Source organism: Nyctereutes procyonoides, unplaced genomic scaffold (genome assembly GCF_905146905.1).
Source record: "Nyctereutes procyonoides isolate TBG_1078 unplaced genomic scaffold, NYPRO_anot_genome, whole genome shotgun sequence".
Taxonomy (NCBI): Eukaryota; Metazoa; Chordata; class Mammalia; order Carnivora; family Canidae; genus Nyctereutes; species Nyctereutes procyonoides.
This window is the reverse complement of record NW_026575145.1, coordinates 15051919-15066566: the sequence shown is the minus strand read 5'-3', so window position 1 is coordinate 15066566 and position 14648 is coordinate 15051919. Positions and strand designations below refer to the sequence as shown.

Here is a 14648-nt window from a genome sequence, read left to right as displayed (position 1 = left end):
TGACTGAGCCACCCCAGCACCTCTGAATGAATTTCTTTATATTTTTTGGGTAAATACCCACTAGTGCAATTGCTGGATTATAGGGAGGTCTATTTTTAATTTTTTGAGGAATTTCCATATTGTCTTCCACAGTGGCTGCACTGGTTTGCATTCCCAAAACAGTGCACGAGGGTCCTATTTCTCCACGTCCTTGTCAACACTTGCCGTTTCTTGTGGTTCTGATTTTAGCCATTCTGACAGGTATGAGGTAATATCTCTTGGTAGTTTTGACTTGTATTTCCCTGATGATGAGTGATATTGAGCATCTTTTCATGTGTCAGTCATCTTCATGTTATCTTTGGAGAAATGTTTATTCATATCCTCTGCTAATTTTTAAAAAGATTTTATTTGAGAGAGAGAGAGAGAGAGAGAGAGAGCGAGCATGAGCAAGGGGAGGGGGAGAGGGAGAGAGAGAAGTAGAATCCCAGCTGAATGTGATTGACATAGGGCTTGATCCTAGGACCCTGATATCATGAGCCAAGCCAAAGTCAGCTTAACCAACTGCCACTGCGGCACCCCCTGCTCATTTTAAATTAGATTATTTGTTTTTGTGTGTGTGTGGAGTTGTATAAGTCCTTTATAGATTTTGGATACTAACCCTTTATTGGCAATGTCATTTGAAAATATCTTTTCAGTAGGTTGTTTTTAGTTTTGTTGGTTGTTTTCTTTGCTGTGCAGAATCTTTTTATTTTAATGTAGTCCCAATAGTTTATTTTTGCTTTTGTTTCCCTTTCTTCAGGTGACATATCTAGAAAGATATTGTTGTGGCCAATATCAGAGAAATTACTGCCTGTGCTCTCTTCTAGGACTTTTATGGTTTCAGGTCTCACACTTAGATCTTAACCCTTTTTGTGTACGGTGTAGGAAAGTGGCCCACTTTCATTCTTTTACAGGTTCAGTCCAGTTTTCCCAGCACCATTTGTTGAGGGGACTATTGTTTTTAAAAGTTTTAATAATTCCTGTTAGTTAACATAGTGTTACATTAGTTTCAGATGTACAATACAGTGAATCAACAATTCGATACATCATCTTGTGCTCATCATGACAAGTGCACTACTTAATCCCCATCATCTGTTTAATACTGCCCCCACTCCCATCCCCTCTGGAAACTATCAGTTTGTACTCTATAATTAAGAGTCTGTTTCTTGGTTTGTTTCTCCTTCTTTCTCTTTTTCCGCTTTGCTCATTTGTTTTGTTTCTTAAATTCCACATGTGAGTGAAATCCTATGGTATTTGTCTTTCTCTGACTTATTTTGCTTAGCATTATACTCTCTAGTTCCATCCATATCAATGCAAATGAGACTTTACCCCACTCTAAATTCTTGCCTCCTTTACTGAAGACTAATTGACTATATAATTGTGGGTTTATTTCAGGGCTTTCTATTCTGCTCTGTTCATCTATGTGTCTATTTTTGTGCCATTACTATACTGTTTGGTTTACTACAGCTTTGTAATATAACTTGAAGTCTGGAACTGCAGTATCTCCAGTTTTGTTTTTCTTTTTCAAGATTGCTTTGGCATTTCAAGGTATTTTGTGGTTCCATACAAATTTTAGGATTGTTTTAGTTCTGTGAAAAATGCTTTTCATATTTTTATAGGGATTGCATTAAATCTGTAGATTGCTTTGGGTAGTATAAACATTTTAACAATATTAATTTTTCCAAAAAAAATTAATTTTTCCAATCCATGTGCATTGAATATCTTTCCATTTTTTTGTGTCATCTTCAATTTCTATTATCAATGTTTTATAGTTTTCTTAGTACAGGTCTTTTACCTCTTGTTAAGTTTGGTCCTAGATATTTGATTATTTTTGGTTCAATTGTAAATGGAATTGTTTTCTTAATTTCTCTCTCTGATGCTTCATTATTAGTGTATAGAAATGCAATGGAATTTATTTGTTTATTTATTTATAGTAGGCTCTACACCCTATCTACAGACAGAGCCAGCCAAGGGCCCCAGAAATGCAATGGATTCTGTACATTGATTTTTGTATCCTCTGACCTTACTGAATTCATTTATCAGTTCTAGGAGTTTCTTGATGGAGTCGTTCAGGTTTTCTCCATATAGTATCATGTCATCTGCTAATAGTGGAAGTTTCACTTCTTCCCTACCTATTTGGATGCCTTTTATTATTTTCTCTTGTCTGAATGCTATGGCTAGGACTTTTGGTATTATGTGGAATAAAAGTGGTGAGAATCTTATTCATGATCTTAGGGGAAAAGCTCAATTTTCCCTCATTGAGTATGTTAGCTGTGGGTTTTTCATGTAAGGCCTTAATTATGTTGTGGTATATTCCCTCTAAACCTACTTTGTTGAGGGTTTTTTTATCACGAATGGATGTTGTACCTTGTCAAATGCTTTTTCTGGATCTATTGACATGATCATATGGTTTTTATCCTTTCTCTTATTGATATATCATGTTGATTGATCTACGAATATTGAAACTTATTTCTAATTCTTGATTTACTCATTTAAGAAAAGAATGCATATAAAGTTACACAAAGTCCAGAAATTAGACTTTTCTATATCAGCCTATAGTGTTTCCCAAACACTTGGTATTTAGAACCTCTTGGAGTCTTCAGACAGATTCTTAGGGGTCAAAAGATTTTTAAAAGAAATTGTTTTTATTGTGATGATTATCTTAAAATACTGAAATAAGCAGAGTCTGACACATCGAAATAAATTAATAAATAAATTCAGCTCATAACTAAGCATTACCAGGAGATTCCACTGTGAATTTGCATTTACATTTACCATTTCATCTTACTGATCTTTTTTTTTAATCTTTAAAATTTATTTATTCATGAAAGACAGAGACAGGGAGATGGCAGACACACAGGCAGAGGGAGAAGCAGGCCCCACACAGGGGGCCTGATGTGGGACTAGATCCCGGGACTCCAGGATCACACCCTGAGCCAAAGGCAGGCGCTCAACCTCTGAGCCACCCAGGCATCCCATCTTACTGATCTAAGGGACCATCAATGTGACAGTGTACATAAGTGGCTGATATTTGGTTGTTGTGTCCTACGAGCTAAATGATAGCAAAGGCCAGTGCCTGCCACTATACTTATGTTGTCTATGAAGGCAAAGTTTCTGTTTCCTAGTGATAATATAAATAGCATTTTCGATGACCAAGATTTTAGTTTCTTATATTTTTAACAAATCAATATTTTGATTTCACATCATGAAAATGACATGCCACTGAGTAATGTACTATTTTGTAGAGGCTAATGGGAACTGAACAGAGGCAGACTAATGTATTTGCACCAACTGAAAGCCAAATGCTTTCAGGACATTCTATACAAATAAAGATTTAATGGTCATTTGAATATTCTAAATTGAAAACAGAGTGGAAGCAATAATAATAAAATCTGATTTATGATCAATTTTGAAATGGTGTAAATGAGATACTAATTGCCTCTGTGAAACTCTGCATTCTCAAGCCTCATTCATGGCAAACATAGTGCTGAGCCTGTTTGAAAAACCACAAGGCCTGTGATGCCTGTGTCAGACTTGTTTTGCTATAGGAACCTGTCTGCCTTGTTTTGGGAGTGAGAGGGCATTTCTGACTATACAGATTCTCTGTTAATTCTTTTCTATCTTGCCAACAATTGTTGAAATATTAGCCAACATAGTCCCAAGCAGATATAAAATAAACACTATGAGAGGCCTAGTTCTGTCTTTATCTTCAACAGTCTATGAGCTTAGGAATGAAACAAAACAATAGTATTAAGAATATATTTCTAATAATTAAAACTAACTTTGGATATTCTCTGTTTCATATTTCAGCAAAATTTGATTATATATATAGTGCTGATTTCAATTATATTGTTATGCTAACTCCATGTTGAAATAAATAATACAGCTTTACAGAGTCATCAATATATTGGCATTCCAGGATTTTTCACTAGCAGGGTGTAAACTATGAGGCCTGATTTTCTTGAACTACTTTATTTCATATACTGTCAGTGCCCATCTACTGTATACTGTGTCCTGATTTTATAGATGTTAAAATAAGAAAAAAATGTATGTTCCAGTTTCTGTAGAATTTTGTTGTAAACAAAGGTTGTTTTTTTCAGAGCATACTTAATGTTGGGGGCGGGGGATCCCTGGGTGCCTCAGCGGTTTGGCGCCTGCCTTTGGCCCAGGGTGCGATCCTGAGGTCCCGGGATCGATTCCCACGTCGGGCTCCCTGCATGGGGCCTGCTTCTCCCTCTGCCTGTCTCTGCCTCTCTCTCTCTCTCTCTATCGTGAATAAATAAATAAAAATTAAAAAAAAATACGTGTATTAGTATTCTCTGCAATTGTCACCACACAGAAACAGACTAAGTATAGAACTGAATGGTGATTTAGTGTCAGCCAAATACATCATCTACTGCAATAAATTAATGCTGTTAATGTGACTTGTATTGATTTGTAGTTTTATATTTAATTTGTAAATCTGCTTTGGTTTTAGAGTTTATAACAGCTGTAAGAAAAAGGAGTTTATACCCAGTTTTATGTTTGGACATATTTAAACAACAACATAGAAGTAATTTCAGCAATACTAGGGGTCTAGAGAGAATTTATTGCTTCAAAAGGGATCAAATTGCCTGAGAAATTCTGGTCTAGCTCTTTAACAGCACATTGTTCGTAGCACCATGACATCTGATAATTTAAAGCCATTATAAAGATTTTTTTTCTCCCAAACGACTTGATCTCGTCAAGATTCAACTTTTTGTTCTGCACACATAAACATTTTTTTCTTTTTTTAGAGTATAAAGTGTTTAAACGTGGTCTTCCTGCAGCACAGCTTGACTGAAGGAATTGGTAGAGAGACCTCAAGTTCATGACCCTTGAACTCTGACCATCTTACCAACTATAGATTCTCTTAACCACATATCCATTAATAAACTGGTTGTAAGGTTTCTAAAGAGAGCAAGGACATGAAAGGGTTTTGATATATCTCTTCAAATCATACAAATGATCATCCACCTACTATTCTCCAATAGCTTTGAAATTAGAAATGGCTTATTGGAAAGCCAAGCCATTAGAAGAAACACATCAAAGCATATTTTATTTGTAATTGGGCGATTTAACTCAACAGGCATCTCGTTTTTGCCTAATTTTTCTTGAGGGGGAGTGTACAGTGTTTCTATGACTCTTCAAAAGCTGTGAAAGGATTAGAACAATAAACAAAGGGAAAGATGGGTTTGCCAACAATCTCTGGAGGTTCTTTCTTCTTTATTTTTGTCTCCGCAATACCAGAAACACACATATGGTCTCACACTACTTTAAGTACATCATAAAATTGGATACCAATTTAAAAACTTCTCAACATCACCGACCTTTCTCGGGTTTTTACTTCAAAATATTGCGTCACATTTTTCAGAGAAAGGGTGGGACGCCCATAGGCAGGAGAAACAAGAAGCAAACCCCCCTTATTATAAAGAGGCCACACTCCTTACTAAGGATGCCATCTTAACGCAGTGCAGGCAGACCCGTGCCCTTCATTTCACTTCAGCGTAGGGACAACTGTAACCACTTCAGTACCGGAGGCTTTCACCTTTGGCCGTCGTTTCACAACACACCAGGCTGACTGGAGCAGTATCTTTCTGCGGTAGTTAAAATGGAAGATACCTAACACCAGCATTCCGGTGTTCCCTGCAAGCAGGTGTGTCCTGCGAGCCGGTACCGTAACAGGGCTAGGTTGGGGTGAGGAGGTAGAAGGAAGCACAGCGAGGATTCTCCAGTGCAACTCCCAGCGCGCGTAATCCCTCGAATCCACCTTTCAGGCCAGACAAGCGCCCTTAACCGCGCTCTTCAGCGTTCCGGCGGCGGGAGGCCTGGATCCGCGAAGCCCTAGGAGGGACACCTGCGAGGGGCGGGGCCGCCCCTCCGGGCTCCTCCGACCCCCACCGCACCCGGCCCGGGCCTGCAGGTGCCCACAGAGCCGGGGCCGCCTACAGGGGGTGCTCCGCGTGCCGAGCGCGTCGTCAGCTTGTCGCAGGCATCTCCTGCAGGGCGGGCGCTGAGCTTACTTCTGCCGCTGGCATGCGACCCGGTGTCACGGGCGCAAGGTCGGCGACGTGACAAACTTCCTCGGGAGGACGCGTGCTCGACCCCGCGCCCAAGTGGCTCAGCAGGTCGGCCTGTTCGCAAGCCCTCAGTGACCTCAGTCGTTCGGCCCGTCCCCGCTTCGCACCGCGGCAGGCCGAACGCACGCCCGTCTGCCCGCCCGTCGGGCCCCGCTCGCCCGGCCCTCGAGGCGCCCCGCGCACGGAGCCGGCCGCCCTGCACGCCGCTCCCGGCATGCTCCGCGGGCCCAGCGCGACGGCCACAGGACCCACGCTCCCACGCCCGGGGCCCGCGAACGGCCCCTTACCCAAGGTGCTCCGGGCGCGGCGCTCATTTGCATGTCCTACCCGACAGGTAAAGCCGACAGGTCAGTCGCGGCCTAGCCGGCACAACACCCACACACGTGCGAGCCTGGTGGGTGGCTCCGCGTCACCGCATTTGCCCCAACTTCCCGTGGTCAGCGAGGGCGGCGCACACTTCGGTCACCATAAGTAAGAGAGGCGAGAAGCCGCCGTGCCTTATATATGCGCTGGGCGGAGTCGGTAGCGTGCTCGCTTCGGCAGCACATATACTAAAATTGGAACGATACAGAGAAGATTAGCATGGCCCCTGCGCAAGGATGACACGCAAATTCGTGAAGCGTTCCATATTTTTATGCAGCTCCCCAGCCGTCTCGCCCCGGTGATGAGTTAGCAGCAAAACTGGTTTTTGGAAAGAGTGTTATGAAGGTCTGTTCTGAGTTTGTTTGTTTGTTTGTTTGTTTGTTTAAATGTTCTGAGTTTAATTACGCATTCACGCTAGCAGCTACGAGCCGAGCACAGCTGCGAGGCCCTCCTGGCCTTCCAGGGAATCTTCGGGCGTGGGACCTGATACCTGACCTCGCCGGTCACGTGACTCTTATTAAGTTCCTGGGCAGTCCTGGTAACCGCATCTGAACGCTTGTTCTGGTGGGTTCAAGTCTGGTACTGGCTTGGGCAGTTAACGTTCCTCTCAAAATTTCCATCACAGAGAATCCGTCTGATTTAGGCACGTGTCAGAGTGATCCTTAGGGACCAGGTGAAAACGGGCCTACGAGAGCGGCCTCAGAAAGCCTCGAGAAAGCAGATCCGGATGGGCCCGCCGCTTTTAGCCGGAGCTCCAGGATCCCCAGGCCGCCGACACTGCTCTCATCCCGCGAAACCGCCCCTTGGTGACAGTCTGTTCCAACGCAGCTCCAAGTGACAGACCGTATTCACTCAGGCCTGAAACGGCCAAAGAATGTCAAGCGTCGGCTCGAGAAATGGGCACTAATGTTGCTTACTTCCTTTAGCAGATTCATTCCTTTAGCGGTTTAATAATTTAGAAGTGATTTTGCAAGGATTCATGGACCAATTCATGTGCTAGTCTTCTACTACCCAACAGAGCCTATACTCCTGGCCCCTCTGCAGTTTGTGTTGTTGAGGGAGACAAGATCATACATTAAGTCGATTTCGTAATTTTTGAATTCTTTTTTTGATTTATAAATTTATTTTTTATTGGTGTTCAATTTGCCAACATATAGAATAACACCCAGTGCTCATCCCGTCAAGTGCCCCCCTCAGTGCCCGTCACCCAGTCACCCCCACCGCCCCGCCCACCTCCCTTTCCACCACCCTTAGTTCGTTTCCCAGAGTTAGGAGTCTCTCATGTTCTGTCTCCCTTTCTGATATTTCCCACTCATTTTCTCTCCTTTCCCCTTTATTCCCTTTCACTATTTTTTATATTCCCCAAATGAATGAGACCATATGTTTGTCCTTCTCCGATTGACTTACTTCACTCAGCACAATACCCTCCAGTTCCATCCACGTCAAAGCAAATGGTGGGTATTTGTCGTTTCTAATGGCTGAGGAATATTCCATTGTATACATAAACCACATCTTCTTTATCCATTCATCTTTCGATGGACACCGAGGCTCCTTCCACAGTTTGGCTATTGTGGACATCGCTGCTAGAAACATCGGGGTGCAGGTGCCCCGGCGTTTCATTGCATCTGAATCTTTGGGGTAAATCCCCAGCAGTGCAATTGCTGGGTCCTGGGCAGATCTATTTTTAACTCTTTGAGGAACCTCCACACAGTTTTCCAGAGTGGCTGCACCAGTTCACATTCCCACCAACAGTGTAAGAGGGTTCCCCTTTCTCCGCATCCTCTCCAACATTTGTGGTTTCCTGCCTTAATTTTCCCCATTCTCACTGGTGTGAGGTGGTATCGCATTGTGGTTTTGATCTGTATTTCCCTGATGGCAAGTGATGCAGAGCATTTTCTCATGTGCATGTTGGCCATGTCTATGTCTTCCTCTGTGAGATTTCTCTTCATGTCTTTGCCCATTTCAGGATTGGATTGTTTCTTTCTTTGCTGTTGAGTTTAATAAGTTCTTTATAGATCTTGGAAACTAGCCCTTTATCTGATACATCATTTGCAAATATCTTCTCCCATTCTGTAGGTTGTCTTTTAGTTTTGTTGACTGTATCTTTTGCTGTGCAAAAGCTTCTTATCTATTGGTCATCAAGACAGTGTGGTCCTGGCACAAAAACAGACACATAGATCAATGGAACAGAACAGAGAACCCAGAAGTGGACCCTCAACTTTATGGTGAACTAATATTCGACAAAGGAGGAAAGACTCTCCACTTGAAAAAAGTCTCTTCAATAAATGGTGCTGGGAAAATTGGACATCCACATGCAGAAGAATGAAACTAGACCACTCTCTTGCACCATACACAAAGATAAACTCAAAATGGATGAAAGATCTAAATGTGAGACAAGATTCCAACAAAATCCTAGAGGAGAACACAGGCAACACCCTTTTTGAACTTGGCCACAGTAACTTCTTGCAAGATACATCCATGAAGGCAAGAGAAACAAAAGCAAAAATGAACTATTAGGACTTCATAATTTTTAAATTCTATACGGAAACTCAAACTGATGGTTTATTTCCGAGGTATGTAGACAGTTGCACATAAATTTCCAAGGGCAACTCAGCTTTGTTCACGTCTTAGACTGTTCTGGAGGAGTATCTTCCTAGCGAAATGTCACAATTTCATTATTCATATACTTAGGTGGATACCATCTCCTCGGGGTTAATCTGCAGAGGAAATCAGATGGCTGGGGAGCTGCATAAAAATATGGAACGCTTCACGAATTTGCGTGTCATCCTTGCGCAGGGGCCATGCTAATCTTCTCTGTATCGTTCCAATTTTAGTATATGTGCTGCCGAAGCGAGCACGCTACCGACTCCGCCCAGCGCATATATAAGGCACGGCGGCCTCTCGCCTCTCTTACTTATGGTGACCGAAGTGTGCGCCGCCCTCGCTGACCACGGGAAGTTGGGGCAAATGCGGTGACGCGGAGCCACCCACCAGGCTCGCACGTGTGTGGGTGTTGTGCCGGCTAGGCCGCGACTGACCTGTCGGCTTTACCTGTCGGGTAGGACATGCAAATGAGCGCCGCGCCCGGAGCACCTTGGGTAAGGGGCCGTTCGCGGGCCCCGGGCGTGGGAGCGTGGGTCCTGTGGCCGTCGCGCTGGGCCCGCGGAGCATGCCGGGAGCGGCGTGCAGGGCGGCCGGCTCGGTGCGCGGGGCGCCTCGAGGGCCGGGCGAGCGGGGCCCGACGGGCGGGCAGACTGGCGGGCGTTCGGCCTGCCGCGGTGCGAAGCGGGGACGGGCGGGCTCTGTGAGCGCCTGCACGTGTCTCAGGGTGTCCCTTTATGGAAAGCCTGATCCGTGGGACAGTACTAGCGGCATCGACATTTAGCACTTGAGATTTCCTGACTATTCTTGTTTCTGTTACACGGTTGCCCTGGGGTCTTGGTATCAGAACCGAGGTCCCTGCGTTGGCCTCCGCACTCAGCGAGAGTCCGCTTGAGCGTCCGTCTCCCTCCCTCTGCCCTCCTGCTAGTGCTCTTGCTCTATCTAAAATAAATCTTAAAAAAATAAAAAATAAATATCACTTTGGGCCCCCCAGAAGGGACTAGATCGATGCATCAGACTGTAACAAAATGTTGACTCACTTGCGTGCTAGGTATACAAGATTGTTCTCAGCTCATCAAATTTTTTAATGAGAATAAACGAGTTTTATTTTTTATATTCTGGAACATTTTGACTTTATTGCCAAACATGTGGTCATAACAATTCCAATTATCTGCGTTAGCCGTGGAATAAAACAATGTCTGTCCTTCTTTGGTGGTGTATAAAACTGTGGTGTATCTTGCAATCGATGGCATTTTGGATCCAAATCGATGTTGTATCTCATTTTTCCAGAGAAGGAAGCTGAGGCCGAGGTAAGTGTGCAGTGATATCTCTGGGCACTGCTCGCACTGGCTCTATCCTCTGAGACCCAACCCGCTGCCCTTTGTACTGTACCGCTTGTAGTATTAGTAGGTTATACTGTTTGCAGTAGGTTACAAAAAAAAAAAAAAAAAAAAAGAAAAAGAAAAGGAAAGAAAGAAAGAAAAAGAAAAAGAGGAAAGCCTGCTATTTTACAACCACAGTTTTGATTTCTCATTTGACTGCAACAGTAGTTCACACTGTTAAATGGAAAGTCGTCTACCTATTCTTTTTCTTTTTCTTCACAGAAAGACACAACCGAGACAGGCGAAAACCGCAAGTCATGTTCTCTTCAGGAATTTTGCTCCAATTAAAAATAAGAAACTCAACCAGGATTTTCACACCCTCCGGGGTAAGGAGCAGATGACTCACCCAGAACGCAGGTCGATGCCCAGCCTTACTTGGTGCACCCCCTGGGGACCGGCCCCGGCTGCAGGTTGCGATCCCCACAGGCTTCCTAAGCACGGGGGGGGGGGGGGGGCAGAGCCCTCCCCTGGAGGTTCTGATTTAACTGTCCCGCGTTTCTCGGTCTTTCTCCTCTGGTCTGCTTCAGGCTTATCAGCACCCTTCTCCCTGGCTCTCGTCTCCTTTCTTCTCCGCAGGTCACACTCCGCATCAGGTGAGGCTTGCGTAGTTCCCACCAAGCCCCTTCCGTTGCCTGCCTGCCTCCCTTTTGTGGCTCTTCCTCCTTCCTTCGTGTTGCCCTCGTTGAGGGCCCAGTGACTCCTACACGTCTCACCTAGAAAGAGCTCCAAGGGTTTTTCAAAACTCACCAGTCCTGAGTTCTATTTCTTCAGGGCTCTGCTAGTGAACCCCACAAAGCCAAATATACCAGAGCACTGTTTCCCAGGCTCGCCTGGCGGTAGATTCCTAGACCTCCCTTCTCGCAGTGTGCAGAGGATTAGCCTGTGTCGAGGCACTAAAAGGATGATCCCGCGTATCTCCCAGATGACTTATCTGTGTTTTACAGGCTACTTTAAATGAAATGAGAAAGTCACTGTGGTAAGGCTGATGTGAGATATTTTTATGCATAGATTCCTTTCACAGCAACCATTTCCTTTAATTTGCAACAGATAACCTCCTGTTCTGTTTCACTGAAGGGGGGAGAAAAAAACCGAGAGAGACTATCAGAGACGAGCTTCCTTAATTTTTTTTTTCCTTACTACAAATTCACCTAAATACACATGCTTCTCTATTTCCTGTCTTCTGTTTCAGGAGAGGGGTATCCCTTGTATGGGAAAAACTTGTGCCCAAGTGGACAACTTTATTTTCTAGAACCCAGAGAATACCCTCCAGGGTTACCTGATTCCAATTCTGTGGACACTCTGTAAATTATAAATAACTGATAGTGGCGCAAAATAGTTCTTCTTTATAGACATACAAAATTTGTCCTGGCCAGTAGAGACTCAGTAGACTTCTCTCCATCACTATGGAAGAAGTTAGTTTTGCTTCCATTTGCACATTCATCTCAACATTCCTTTACTTCATACAGATTTGTGATTTTTTATTTTTCTTTGGGATGGTTACAACGTCTACCTTTATCGATTAATATATTCAATAAAACCTTTAATCCATGTTCATTTTATATCTGTATGAAAGTCATGGTTTTTACCTTTTTTACAAAAAATTTGTCTTTCCCACCTTTTTCCTTTTTCCTATCTGTAATTTCTGGATGCCCTTCTGTGCTCCAGGTATTTTAAGAACCAGTTACCTCAGACTCATGTTGAACAGTGTCACCATCTGGGTCCTGTCAATACTGCAGGCTTGTAACATAGGCACACAGGAACCCTGCCAAGTGTGGGCACTTTTTTTTTGTCTTAAAGTTAAACTCTTCGGGAGGGGGGGCATATTAAACTCTTCATAAGGACTGAAAAAGGGGCTTCTGGCAAACTCTTCACCACACTGTGGTAGGATGGGTCTAGAGTGTCCGCTGGATGACACTTCCTGGGTTCCTCTGTTTTTGGTTTTTTTTTTTTTAATTTTTTAAAAATTTAAATTTTTATTTAAATTCCATTAATTAGCATATAATGTATTATTCGTTTCAGAGGTAGAGGTCAGTGATTCATCAGTCTTACAGAATACCCAGTGCTCATTACATCATGTGCCCTTCTTAATTCCTTTTTGAATTCTGACATTTTCAATATTCTTGTGTCTGTATAGGCCAAGTGATTCAATTGCCTGGTCTTGCACACAAATCAGTTACAAGGATGAGCTATTTGTAACACATTTCTAGTCATTAAAACTCAAATGTAGAGCATTCCTTTAAATGGCAGGGTTAAAAAAATCACCTTCCACACGGTGCACTTTGGGAGGATGTCTGTAGCATATAGAGCTGTGAAGTTTGGCCTTGCAGGTTTGTTATTTTGATCTGTTTTAAATTAATATATGTTATATATATGTATATGTATTTTAAACAGTCTTTTAACAGTTTGTATGCCTTCTACTGAGCTGCCCAGTGGAATCACCTAACAAAACCAGATACAGGGCCCCCCTGGTGGCTCTGTGGTTGAGCATCTGCCTTCTGCCCAGGGCGTGATCCTGGATCCTGAATCCTGGAGACCTGGGATCAAGCCCCACATCGGGCTCCCTGCATGGAGCCTGCTTCTCCCTCTGCCTGTGTCTCTGCCTCTCTCTGTGCGTCTCTCATGAATAAATTTTAAAAACCTTAAAAAAAAAAAAGCCAGATACACTTTTCACCATGTAAGTACAGCTCGTGGGTTACTTAAAAACTGAAAAACATCTTTTTTGGGGGGGCTCTCAAAAATGACAGTAGCTTTTTGCCAACTCTCTGTTTTTCCCAATTTTAATATTGTTCTCTGTTAATTTTTTGGTTAGACTTTGTTTTACTTACAGCAGTAAGTCATAGCCCACTGCTGCTAACAGTGATTGTTATTTAGTATTACAGTCTGACCATTTGGTGAGCTCTCTGCGTGGATTAAGGATTTGTAGAGATCTAGTCTCTGTTGGTGAGACATAACAGAAAAACTAGTTTGTTAGTTTTGTTTTCATATTCATCTGTTTGGGCTCAAATCAGTTAAGAATGTTGTGTTCCACCAGGAAGAAAAAGAGCTCTCTGATAATCTGAACCAGTAAATTTTTTTGTGCTTCTGTGTTTACTCTTGACTGACAACTGGAATTTTGGAATTAGAGCTCTAAACTCTGTATCTTTGTGAATGTGGTCTTTCCCTCTCATTGCATGAATGTGTAATGGTTTCCTAAATCTAGGTGGTATTAATAAATTAGATTATAAAATCTCAGGATGCCTGGGTGGCTCAGTGGTTGAGCACCTGCCTTTGGCCCAGTGAGTGATCCTGGAGTCCCTGGATGGAGTCCCACATCGGGCTCCTGCATTGAGCCTGCTTCTCCCTCTGCCTATGTCTCTGCCTCTCTGTGTCTCTCATGAATAAATAAGTAAAATCTTAAAAAAAAATATTGTGTATATATATATATATATATATATATATATATATATATATATATTCCTAAATTAAAGGAGCCTTGTTCTGATTAGCTTAGGAGATAAGTGCATATATAAATATAATTCTGTAATTCTCAGGAAATGGAATTTAAAAAGTGCTAAATTTAAAAAGTATTTTAAAAGAAACCAGTTCAGAAACATCTTAAAAATTTAAGTTCACATAATTTAGGTAAATCTTAAGGCAATCTGGTTTAATAATTTGGTTTAATAAAAACAGCTAGGTTTTCTGTGATTTATCAGTGTTATATGTAATACAAATGTACACTTATTATACTTGGGTATGTTTTTCTATATATATACAGGTTTACTGATCAAATAAGTTATCATTACTTCTACTTAGTGCTTGCTTATAACAAATGTAAATTTCTGTTTGACCAAATTGATCCCTATTCTGATGACTTTATTTCATTAGTAATTGTGTTCTGGAATATGTCAACCTACAGATAGATTTCTAAGATCTAAGTAACTTAAAATCTTGGACTAGTATTAAATTGGGTTAATTAATGGAAAGTCATTGGATACCTACATTGTTTCTAAATAAGATTTAATGCTAAAGTATTATTAAGCATAATTTAAAATTTATATACCTTTGTTTCTGACTTCTATATACTATCAAAAGATGGTACCTTTGGGTCATGTTCATGAACATGTTCACTTTTGCCACATTGAGAAGTTGTGTAGAGGATATTATAAACTGTAGAAAGTTGTGTTATATGAATTTATGAACTCTGGTA

General features: G+C 42.3%; 2 non-coding genes across 2 annotated transcripts; one reads left to right on the top strand and one right to left on the bottom strand.

Annotated features, from left to right (window-relative positions):
- Positions 1-6643: 6643 nt before the first annotated feature.
- LOC129499584 (U6 spliceosomal RNA) lies at positions 6644-6750 on the top strand. Its single transcript, XR_008662406.1, has one exon. It is a non-coding gene; the product is annotated as a U6 spliceosomal RNA (small nuclear RNA).
- A 2480-nt stretch (positions 6751-9230) lies between these two features.
- Positions 9231-9337, bottom strand: LOC129499583 (U6 spliceosomal RNA). The gene has a single exon (XR_008662405.1). It is a non-coding gene; the product is annotated as a U6 spliceosomal RNA (small nuclear RNA).
- Between the last annotated feature and the right edge of the window lie 5311 nt (positions 9338-14648).